The sequence below is a fragment of the Salmo salar genome, chromosome ssa04 (assembly GCF_905237065.1).
Source record: "Salmo salar chromosome ssa04, Ssal_v3.1, whole genome shotgun sequence".
Taxonomy (NCBI): domain Eukaryota; kingdom Metazoa; phylum Chordata; class Actinopteri; order Salmoniformes; family Salmonidae; genus Salmo; species Salmo salar.
The window spans coordinates 71,761,947-71,774,473 of record NC_059445.1 but is presented as its reverse complement, the minus strand read 5'-3'; the positions used below and the strand labels follow the sequence as shown (position 1 = coordinate 71,774,473).

The window sequence follows — 12,527 nt, the reverse complement described above, 5'->3', positions numbered from 1 at the left end:
GCCAGAACGTTGAATGATGACTCTGCTGTCCCAGGCTGAAAAACAGTAGCGCATTTGGATAGTGGTCGATCTGAGAACAATAAGACGGGAGCGCGCGTGCACGAGACGGCTCCATTTTGAACTTTGAGTCTTTGAACGAAAACAGGGTTTCCCGGTCGGAATATTATCGCTATTTTACGAGAAAAATTGCATAAAAATTGATTTTAAACAGCGTTTGACATGCTTCGAAGTACGGTAATGGAATATTTTGAATTTTTTTGTCACGAAATGCGTCGGGCGCATCACCCTTCATTACCCTTCGGATAGTGTCTTGAACGCACGAACAAAACGCCGCTATTTGGATATAACTATGGATTATTTGTAACCAAACCAATATTTGTTGTTGAAGTAGAAGTCCTGGGAGTGCATTCTGACGAAGAACAGCAAAGGTAATCCAATTTTTCTTACAGTAAATCTGAGTTTGGTGAGTGCCAAACTTGGTGGGTGTCAAAATAGCTAGCCTGTGATGGCGAGCTATCTACTCAGAATATTGCAAAATGTGCTTTCACCGAAAAGCTATTTTAAAATCAGACACCGCGATTGCATAACGGAGTTCTGTATCTATAATTCTTAAAATAATTGTTATGTTTTTTGTGAACGTTTATCGTGAGTAATTTAGTAAATTCACTGGAAGTGTTCGGTGGGAATGCTAGTTCTGAACGTCACATGCTAATGTAAAAAGCTGGTTTTTGATATAAATATGAACTTGATTGAACAAAACATGCATGTATTGTATAACATAATGTCCTAGGAGTGTCATCTGATGAAGATCATCAAAGGTTAGTGCTGCATTTAGCTGTGGTTTTGGTTTTTGTGACATTATATGCTAGCTTGAAATATGGGTGTCTGATTATTTCTGGCTGGGTACTCTGCTGACATAATCTAATGTTTTGCTTGTAAAGCCTTTTTGAAATCGGACAGTGTGGTTAGATAAAGGAGAGTCTTGTCTTTAAAATGGTGTAAAATAGTCATATGTTTGAAAAATGGAAGTTTTGGGATTTTTGAGGAGTTTGTATTTCGCGCCACGCCCTATCATTGGATATTGAAGTGGTGTTCCGCTAGCGCAACGTCTAGATGTAAGAGGTTAAAGAAATTTTTTTCTTTCAAAAAAGTTATATATCCAGTTTTAGCATGTTCAGACGAATCCGTTAAGTCGGTAGTGTATGGTGAGTTATGTGGCTCTAGAAGGTTCTCAGGCCGAGAAACAGCCTCGTCCATTTGCAATGACTTCAATTAATTTTGATCATCGTGAAAATGACAATATTTAGAAAAGTCCCTTAATCACAAGACTAGGTGCATTGAAACCGCCTCGACCCATAGAGATGGACCCTAAAGTTTCTGTCGAATACTCATTCAGGGACCCCGTAACAACGCCCAGAAAAAGTGAATTTTCATCACTAATTATGGTCGCTGTTCGGGCTCTGAATGACCTATCAAGCCGAAACTCGGGATTTGGGGTCGCCTCAGCTAGGCCTACACATAGTGTCAGAACTGGACCCACAGCTAGAACGTAACTACGTGTTTTAAGTTTTTATTACGGTTTAAACAGAAGGCGCTGTGAATTTTGGGCCTGCTCTGAAATATGTGATAGTTGGCTTCTAAACGTGTTGGATTTGGTGTCAGTATGTATCAGTTTGGTGTCAGAATGATATCTTATTGACTGATGGACGCTGACTTGATGGCTGACTTTTGTCCATTTGCAATAAGTTTAAACAGTGATGAACCATCACCAAATTGACAGGCTGAAATCAACACCAATGAGCGATGGAGAGGAACCACTATCATTGCCCGGCCATCCCGAGCTCAATGGGCCAGTCAATTGGGTATTTCTGCAGTATATTAGAGCATGTCAAATTCGTGATGTAAATGCCCATTGTAAGACATTGCAAATGGACAGTACATTTCCATGTTTTTAGTGAGGGATTTACCTTCACCAAATGGACATGCTGAAATCAATACCAACTAGTGATGGAGAGGAACCACTAGCACTGCCCGGCCATCCCGAGTTCAATGGACCAGTCAATTGGGCATTTCTGCAGTATATTAAAGGATGTCAAATTCGTGATGGTAAATGCCCATTGTAAGACATTGCAAATGGACAGCCGTGCACCTGGTTACCTGAGCGGGTTACCAGTAGCACATTTTTTAAATGGTTTTTAATGCCTTTAGGGGGGTGCAAGGGGTCCATGGCCGGATAGAGAGAACCCCCCACTCGTGCCCAACCAATAGTTGCCGCCCCTTGTCATTTTGGACGTTTTTCAAAAAATATTTTAAATGTGAGTCCCACTTCTCTCTCATTGCACCAAATTCTTACCTCCTATGACTTCCTATGATCAAACATGACAAATAGACCTTCTATGTTGATTCAGGGCTTAACCTGTTAGGGCTAGGGGGCAGTATTGACACGGCTGGATAAAAAAACATACCCGATTTAATCTGGTTACCACTCCTACCCAGTAACTAGAATATGCATATACTTATTACATATGGATAGAAAACACCCTACATTTTCTAAAACTGTTTGAATGGTGTCTGTGAGTATAACAGAACTCATTTGGCAGGCAAAACCCTGAGACATTTTCTGACAGGAAGTGGATACCTGATGTGTTGTATTGCCTTTAAACCTATCCCATTGAAAAACACAGGGGCTGAGGAATATTTTGGCACTTCCTATTGCTTCCACTAGATGTCACCAGCCTTTACAAAGTGTTTTGAGTCTTCTGGAGGGAGATCTGACCGAACAAGAGCCATGGAACGATGATGTCCCATTAGACACCTGGCGCGCGAGTTCATGTTTGGTACCCTCGTTCCAATACGTTATAAAAGAGTATGCATTCGTCCACCTTGAATATTATTCATGTTCTGGTTAAAAAGGCCCTAATGATTTATGCTATACAACGTTTGACATGTTTGAACGAACGTAAATATATTTTTTCCCCTCGTTCATGACGAGAAGTCCGGCTGGCTTAGATCATGTGCTAACAAGACGGAGATTTTTGGACATAAATGATGAGCTTTTTTGAACAAAACTACATTCGTTATGGACCTGTGATACCTGGAAGTGACATCTGATGAAGAGAATCAAAGGTAATGGATTATTTACATAGTATTTTCGATTTTAGATCTCCCCAACATGACGTCTAGTCTGTATCGCAACGCGTATTTTTCTGGGCGCAGTGCTCAGATTATTGCAAAGTGTGATTTCCCAGTAAGGTTATTTTTAAATCTGGCAAGTTGATTGCGTTCAAGAGATGTAAATCTATAATTCTTTGAATGACAATATAATATTTTACCTATGTTTTCTAATTTTAATTATTTAATTTGTGACGCTGACTTGACTGCCGGTTATTGGAGGGAAACGATTTCCTCAACATCAATGCCATAGTAAAACGCTGTTTTTGGATATAAATATGAACTTGATAGAACTAAAAATGCATGCATTGTCTAACATAATGTCCTAGGAGTGTCATCTGATGGAGATTGTAAAAGGTTAGTGCATCATTTTAGCTGGTTTTATGGTTTTGGTGACCCTGTCTTTGAATTGATAAAACATTACACACAACTCTTGTAAATGTACTGTCCTAACATACTCTAAATTTATGCTTTCGCCGTAAAACCTTTTTGAAATCGTAAAACGTGGTTAGATTAAGGAGATGTTTATCTTTCAAAGGGTGTAAAATAGTTGTATGTTTGAAAAATTAGAATTTTGACATTTATTTGGATTCAAATTTGCCGCTCTTGAAATGCACCTGCTGTTGATGGAGTGCACCACGGGTGGCACGCTAGCGTCCCACCTAGCCCATAGAGGTTAACATAATGATATATATATATATAATTTGGTCAGTATAAATGCCATTTGGACATTTCTTATGCCATTTGGACATGGTTTACTGGCTTTTGGGTTCGGAAGCCGACTTCCTATGATCATATATGGCAAATGGACATAACATCCTGATTTGCTACTTTCAATACTTATGTATGGCATGTGGACATTTCTTATGCCATTTGGCCATGGTTCACTGACTTTTGGGTTCGGAAGCCAACTCCTATGATCATATATTGCAAATGGACTAAACATAGGCCTTATGGACAAATTCAATAAAATAAGACAAATGTATATTCATACATATGTATAATTGACCAAAAAATATATTTTTTTCTGAAAAACGGTCCAGAAAGCACTTTTTTAGAGGGTGATGAATTTTTGGAAAAAAATGTAGATTTTCAAAATTTGACCCTTGGGTCTTGACTTTGTGACCATTTGCCATATGAAAATCAACGGTGAAGCGCGCTCGCCATCTTTGGGATTTTGGGGGTATGACAATTGGCATTTGCCATGTTCCACTTGCCATAAGGTTTGAATGAACTGCCATCCATTTGAATGGTATTTGCCATTGTTTATATGGTTCGCCCAATGGCAATAAGTTGACATTAATTTTTGTCCCTTTCATGGGGATCTTCCCTTACCTTCTTAAGGTGTTTAGGCCAATCAGTTGTGTTGTGACAAGGTAGGGGTGATATACAGAAGATAGCCCTCTTTGGTAAAAGACCAAGTCCATATTATGGCAAGAACAGGTCAAATAAGCAAAGAGAAACAACAGTCCATCATTACTTTAAGACATGAAGGTCAGTCAATGCGAAACATTTAAAGAACTTTGAAAGTGCAGTCGCAAAAACCATCAAGCGCTATGATGAAACTGGCTCTCATGAGGACCACCACAGGAAAGGAAGACACAGAGTTACCTCTGCTGCAGAGGATAAGTCCATTAGAGTTACCAGCCTCAGAAATTGCAGCCCAAATAAATACTTCCCACAGTTCAAGTAACAGACACATCTCTACATCAACTGTTCAGAGGAGACTGCGTGAACCAGGCCTTCATGGTTGAATTGCTAAAAAGAAACCACTACTAAAGGACATCAATATAAGCAAGAGACTTGAGACTCGTTGGAAATCTGTCCTTTGGTCTGATGAGTCCAAATTTGAGATTTTTGTTCCAACCACCATGTCTTTTTGAGACACAGAGTTGGTTAACCAGTGAAATACGCCTGCAACACCCTTCCCTGCTCAACAACTGGTCTCTCGCCTTTCAAGTGTTCGATGGGTTATCAGCCCCCGCTCTCAAATGAGCAAGAGGAAGAGGAAAGCACACCCTCGGCCCAGATGTTTTTCTGCCACTGTCACCATACCTGGAAGAGAGCCCAGTCTGCTCTTCTCAAGACCACCTCCAGGTATCGATGACAGGCGGACCGCCACCGGACCCTGGCTCCCCGTTATCGTCTTGGGCAGAAGGTATGGCTGTCCACTCGGGATCTGCCCCTCCGGTTGGAGTCCCACAAACGTTCCCCCTTTTTTTCAGCCCTTTCCCCATCTCTAAGATTCTTAGCCCGTCTGCTGTTTGTCTTCTGCTGCCCCGCACCCTCTGTATACATACCCCTTTTCATGTGTCAAGGATTCAACCTCTTTCTCACAGCCCTCTGTCTCCTCTTTCCAGGCAGGCACTCCTCTGAGCCTGCCTGACGTTCTGTACCTTTCTGACACTGCCCTGGATTACTGACATCTGCCTGCCCTTGACCTGTTGTTTGCCTGCCCCCTGTATTGTTAATAAACAGCTATGATTCGAATTGTCTGCATCTGGGTCTTATCCTGAGTCTTGATAGAGATATGGATTGAAGCATTTGGTTGCTAAGATAATGATAAAATGAATTGCTTTCATGGAGTACTGGCTTGAATTGTGAGGATGACCATACAATTTATTTTCATAAAACTATTGGTTTTCTGCCCAAAGTTGCAAAGGAAATGTTGTGATCTATTTAATTAACATAAGAGAACAGCAAATTGGATAAAAGAGTGTGGGGGTGTAGCAGGAACAGTAACAACCTGGTGCTTTCACACTACTTTAGTGTGAAAGTACCGGGGTTGTGGGGGAGGGGGTCATCTCCAGATCCACAGGAAATACATTACATAATATGGAGAAGCAATACTACAAGCCACAGCTTCATACTATTTGTCAAACATAGAGTGATATTGTATACTGGTTGTTGGGGTGGGATTGGCATGGGGTATTTGGGGTCCGTGGTTGGCTTTTGGCAATTATTTTTGATTCCGTCACGTCTTACTCATTGGTAAGAAGAAGTTTGGTCCAAGTCGGATGTTGGGTACTATATTTATTGAATGTGATCTGAATCCTACAAATGAAAATGGCCAATTTGGGTGCAATCAATTAGCTAATTTCTCAGAGATCAAAATTATATTTCAACAAAATAATGTAAGTAAGGAATGCTAATCATATCTGTTTTTAACTACAGAAATAATTTCAGAAATCCTCTTTCTTGTGCTTTTTGAAGTGGAATGACCCAGCAGGCACAATGTCAGTATCCTGACAAGGATTCAAAGATAAGGTTAACCTTTGTGTTTTCTTCAGGGTCAAAAATGACCCGCCACTATGTTTAACAGCAGAGAAACCCCCTAAATTATATTTTTTCAACTTTTTCAATTTGATGACTTTTCCTATACATTAGAAAAACATTAGAAAAAGTGAAACATCGCCTTTGTTCATATTTCCATGAAAGCTGTACACCACCAGGGTACAAAGATTGCCTTAGGGTCATTTTTGACCCGGCAGTTCTAAAATCATTTACAAACCACAAAGACACACACACACACACACACACACACACACACCGGAGCGCCAAGTCTGGGACCTAAAGGCTCCTGAACAGCTTCTACCCCGAAGCCATAAGATTGCTGAACAGTAAAACAAATGGCTACGCTGACTACTTAAATTGACGCCCTTTTTATTTGCACTGACTCTCTTGCACTGGCTCTATGCACACTTACTGGACTCGACCCATACACTCACACATACTACACTGACACCCCAACTCACACATACACACACACTACATAAGCTCACACACACACACACATACACATGCATATTGACGCCACACACACACACACACACACGCATATTGACGACACACACACACACAATGAGAAATTGAGATTATGTGTGCTACTGATTGAACTCAGACAAAACTAAAACGTTCTTGTGCATGTGCAACATCTCCCCTCCAAACCCCCACACATGGCTCAAGTTCACAGACAAAATTTAAAAAATTCTGAAAAACTAAACAACATTTTAGACAAAATAAACATTTCTTGAAAGCATTGTTTACTAATGGGGAATGCAGTCAGAGGCCATAAAGGTGCTGAAGATGACAGTCCCCCCAGTTCTCTCTTTGCTGAAGCCATGAGTTCACGTTTCAGTGCCCAACAGGTCGTAGATTAGATTTTTTCAGATGTCCAGGAGGAACAAGAGAACAATGATTTAGAAGAGGAGGAGGTATCTGAAGAAGAAGATGGGGAATAATACAACCCAGAGCACAATGCATCATCTTCAGATGAAGAAGAAATCCCCCAAGCTGAAAGTAACATTTTTGTCAAACAACAACAAAATAACATGGTCCTTGTCACCATATGACAACCAGGGCAGGATGGCAGCACAAAATGGACATGAGGATGACCCCAGGGCCCACAAGACATGCAGTTGTGCATGCCCAGGACTTCGCCTCAACATTCTACATGTTCATCACACCAGCCATCCAAAAAAATCATCCTGGAGATGACGAATTTGGAGGGTTTCCGTAAATATGGAGACAACTGGAAAAGGATGGATGAGGTTGACCTGCGTGCCTACATAAGGCTGCTAATCAAAGCGGGTGTGTATAGGTCCCGAGGCGAGGCTACATGTAGTCTCTGGGATGCAGAGAGTAGAAGGGCAATTTTCCGTGCCACGCTGTCACTGAAAATCTTTCACACTTTCTCAAGAATGCTATGATTTGATAACCCGTGAGTCAAGACCTGCAAGGCGTGTGAGAGACAAACTGGCGGCCATAAGAGAGGTCTGGGAGAAGTGGGTGGAGCGTCTGCCATACCTCTACAACCCTGGGCCTGAAGTAACAGTGGATGAGCAACTGGTTCCCTTCAGAGGTAAATGTTTATTTTCATATCTGTATTGTAAGTGATTTTCGCTGTTAATTTTATTATGTATTGCTGTAATTTCATTGATTTATGTGTTTGTTTTCTGTGACACTGATACTAATTACGGATAGTAATCTCTTTTGTCAAAAAGTTGCTGTCCTTTCCGACAGTATATGCCCAGCAAGCCAGCAAAGTATGGCATCAAGATATGGGTGGCCTGTGACGCACAATCCAGCTACGCTTGGAAGATGCAAGTCTACACAGGGAAGCCGACCAGTGGAGGCCGGAGGAGAACCAGGGGATGTGGGTTATGCTTGATGTGACAGAGGGACTGAGGGGGCATAATGTCACGTGTGATAATTTCTTCACCTCTTGTGAATTCAGCCAGCAGCTCCTGAAGAGGAAGATCACCATGGTTGGCACAGTTAGAAAGAACTGAGCTCGCCCTGCACTCCTAGCAACAAGGGGGAGAGAGGCCTTCTCATCAAAGTTTGTCTTCACCCCCACCACCACTCTAGTTTCTTTCCTCCCAAAGAGGAACAAAAATGTGGTCCTCCTGAACACACTGTACAAAACGGCTGAGATCAGTGATCGTGAGGTCAGGAAGCCAGCCATCATCCTGGACTACAACCACAACAAAGGAGGCGTGGACAACCTGGGCAACCCGCTGGCCCCTGGTCATCTTCCATAACATCACTGATGTGTCCTCAAACAATGCCTTCGTGATATGGCACAAGATCAACCCTACCTGGATGCATGATAAGCGGAACAAGAGGAGGGTGTTCCTGGAGCAGCTGGGAAAGGCACTTGTAAACCCACACATTCAAAGAACGGAGCTCCTCCCCCGCACAGCAGCCTCTGCAGTGCTTGTGAAAGCTGTTCAGGGGGCTGAATCTTGTCCTGATCCACCTGAGGCTGCCGTTAGGGCAGGGAATAGGAGGAGATGCTAATTATGCCCCCCAAAGATTGACTGTAAAACAAATACTATGTCCTGCACATGTGAGAAATACACCTGCAAAGTCCATGCACACACAGTTGCATACTGTCCTACAGTGGTTCCACCTTTAAAAGTTACTTAGAGGTACACAACGTCATGGCATCATTGCTCCAGACCACCGCAGGGGGGAGTTAGAGCACTCATTATGAATTTGGGTGACCAAGGTTTTTATGTGACCAATCATGTTGAGTGGTTCCAATGACGAATTTGACGTTATGCCACCTGTCGCTGGTGACTTTCTTCAGTAAAGATGTCTGACAAAAACATTACGGTGGAAGCAAATGAAAGTAATTATTACGTCATAACGAGTCAAGCAAAAAATATACAATTGAGAGGAATATGTTATTTAATGCAGAGACAAACGATTGTGCATATTATTTTGTCATAAAGTACATTTACGAAAATTGCTATTTAGCAAGTTTTTTCTGTCATATCCAATACCAGGTGTATCAAACTCCATTCTTTGAATGATTCTGTGTCTGCATATATGTATTACAATTATACACTTCAACAGTGTTTACCACTCCTGCTCCTGGGACATCAATGATTACAAATTGTAACATGATTTAAGTAAAGGCTGATTTGTAATTCATATATACAGAAAAAAACAGTACACTACACTTCCTATGCATATCAACTCCCTTCATCTGCATTAATCTGAGGAGGTTCTCCCAGCCATGTGGATGATTGAAAACAGGGCAGCAAAGTTTGTTTGTCACCAGAGCGATTTAGAGCATATTACTATTTGCCAGACCTTCATACAAACTTGCTATGGTGAATTCTTGACGCACAACCAAATAGCGCTGCCGTATCCTGCCAGCACACCCACAAGCGAGCCACTCAGGTGGAGAATGATGCATGGAAGAGGGCGAGGATCGAGATGGGAGTAACAATCCAGGCTATTTGCTTTGAGACCGGCATAATAATGTAATGAAACAAGCTGGGAGCAGGTTTTGAACCCTCAACATTCTAGCCCGAAGTCCAGCACGTTATCGACTGTGCCCAAATGTATTAATTGGGTTTGGGGCCGATTGTGGCTAAAAACACTTTATCAATTGGAATCTTTAACAAGTGGATTGGGGGAAAAGTATTATTGTTAGTTTTTCACAAGCGTAGCAGGCTGTGAATTCTGCTAAGAACGTTTCTAGGATGGGGTATTAGCTGAACAATAGACTATTCAACCTTTACTAAAGAATTGTCTAATTGTCTAATAGCCCCGCCTCCCCAATTTGAGCTAGGTGTGAACCCCCCCTCTCCAACTTGCAACAAATCATTTGTATCTACCTTTCCACATCTACGTACACACGGTTAATGTTCTGGGGAGAAAAAAACCCAATATATACTGCTCAAAAAAATAAAGGGAACACTTAAACAACACATCCAAGATCTGAATGAAATAAATAATCTTATTAAATATTTTTCTTTACATAGTTGAATGTGCTGACAACAAAATCACACAAAAATAATCAATGGAAATCCAATATATCAACCCATGGAGGTCTGGATTTGGAGTCACAATCAAAATTAAAGTGGAAAACCACACTACAGGCTGATCCAACTTTGATGTAATGTCCTTAAAACAAGTCAAAATGAGTCTCAGTAGTGTGTGTGGCCTCCACGTGGCTGTATGACCTCCCTACAATGCCTGGGCATGCTCCTGATGAGGTGGCGGATGGTCTCCTGAGGGATCTCCTACCAGACCTGGACTAAAGCATCCGCCAACTCCTGGACAGTCTGTGGTGCAACGTGGCGTTGGTGGATGGAGCGAGACATGATGTCCCTGATGTGCTCAATTGGATTCAGGTCTGGGGATCAATGCCTTCCTCTTGCAGAAACTGCTGACACACTCCAGCCACATGAGGTCTAGCATTGTCTTGCATTAGGAGGAACCCAGGGCCAACCGCACCAGCATATGGTCTCACAAGGGGTCTGAGGATCTCATCTCGGTACCTAATGGCAGTCAGGCTACCTCTGGCGAGCACATGGAGGGCTGTGTGGCCCCCCAAAGAAATGCCACCCCACACCATGACTGACCCACCGCCAAACCGGTCATGCTGGAGGATGTTTCAGGCAGCAGAACGTTCTCCACGGCATCTCCAGACTCTGTCACATGTGCTCAGTGTGAACCTGCTTTCATCTGTGAAGAGCACAGTGGCGAATTTGCCAATCTTGGTGTTCTCTGGCAAATGCCAAACGTCCTGCATGGTGTTGGGCTGTAAGCACAACCCCCACCTGTGGACGTCGGACCCTCATACCACCCTCATGGAGTCGGTTTCTGACCTTTTGAGCAGACACATGCACATTTGTGGCCTGCTGGAGGTCATTTTGCAGGGCTCTGGCAGTGCTCCTCCTGCTCCTCCTTGCACAAAGGCGGAGGTAGCGGTCCTGCTGCTGGGTTGTTGCCCTCCTACAGCCTCCTCCATGTCTCCTGATGTACTGGCCTGTCTCCTGGAAGCGCCTCCATGCTCTGGACACTACGCTGACAGACACAACAAACCTTCTTGCCACAGCTCGCATTGATGTGCCATCCTGGATGAGCTGCACTACCTGAGCCACTTGTGTGGGTTGTAGACTCCGTCTCATGCTACCACTAGAGTGAAAGCACTGCCAGCATTCAAAAGTGACCAAAACATCAGCCAGGAAGCATAGGAACTGAGAAGTGGTCTGTGGTCCCCACCTGCAGAACCACTGCTTTATTGGGGGTATCTTGCTAATTGCCTATAATTTCCACCTGTTGTCTATTCCATTTGCACAACAGCATGTGAAATGTATTGTCAATCAGTGTTACTTCCTAAGTGGACAGTTTGATTTCACAGTGTATATATATATATATAAATATATATATATATATTGGTCATGGCTCCTGAGCTGCGCAGCTGTCTAAGGCACTGCATCTCAGTGCAAGAGGCATTACTACAGTCCCTGGTTCGAATACAGGTTGTATCACATCCGACCGTGATTGGGAGTGCCATAGGGAGGCGCACAATTGGCCCAGCGTCATCCAGGTTTGGCCGGGGTAGGCCGTGAATGTGAATAAGAATTTTTCTTACCTGACTTGCCTAGTTAAATAAAGGTTAAATTTAAAAAACAACTGGTGGCAACCGCAGTGCAATCAGTAGGAGATGAACAGTGGCTGGTGCTGAAAATACAGCTAACTTGTTATGCAAGTGTTGCACACCAACAGATGGAGAAAACCTACACCAGTCAAGCAATTCATTTCAACAATAATCTTCATTTTAATTTGACTTTACAAACAACAAGAGGGCTTAATTGGAGTCTATTTCTTCAGAGCTTAGACCTATATAAAATAACTTAACTGGCTGAGGTAGGCTATGAGGCGTGACCTCCTAATAGAAGTAGGATTTTTTTTATTAGGCCTACTTACAATTGCAACTCGTCAAAAATGTAGCATCCTACATAAAACAATAATTTAAAGAAAAAACGTCTGCACGTTTGAACTTAAACAATGTAACTAATAATGAAAAGCGCACATTTGTAAATCACAAA

At 42.4% G+C, this 12,527-nt stretch overlaps 1 protein-coding gene across 1 annotated transcript in view; it reads right to left on the bottom strand.

Annotated features, from left to right (window-relative positions):
- The window catches only part of kirrel3a (kirre like nephrin family adhesion molecule 3a), a 278,710-nt gene that overhangs the window by 83,063 nt on the left and 183,120 nt on the right, over positions 1-12,527 (bottom strand). The gene's annotated exons all lie outside the window — the stretch shown is intronic.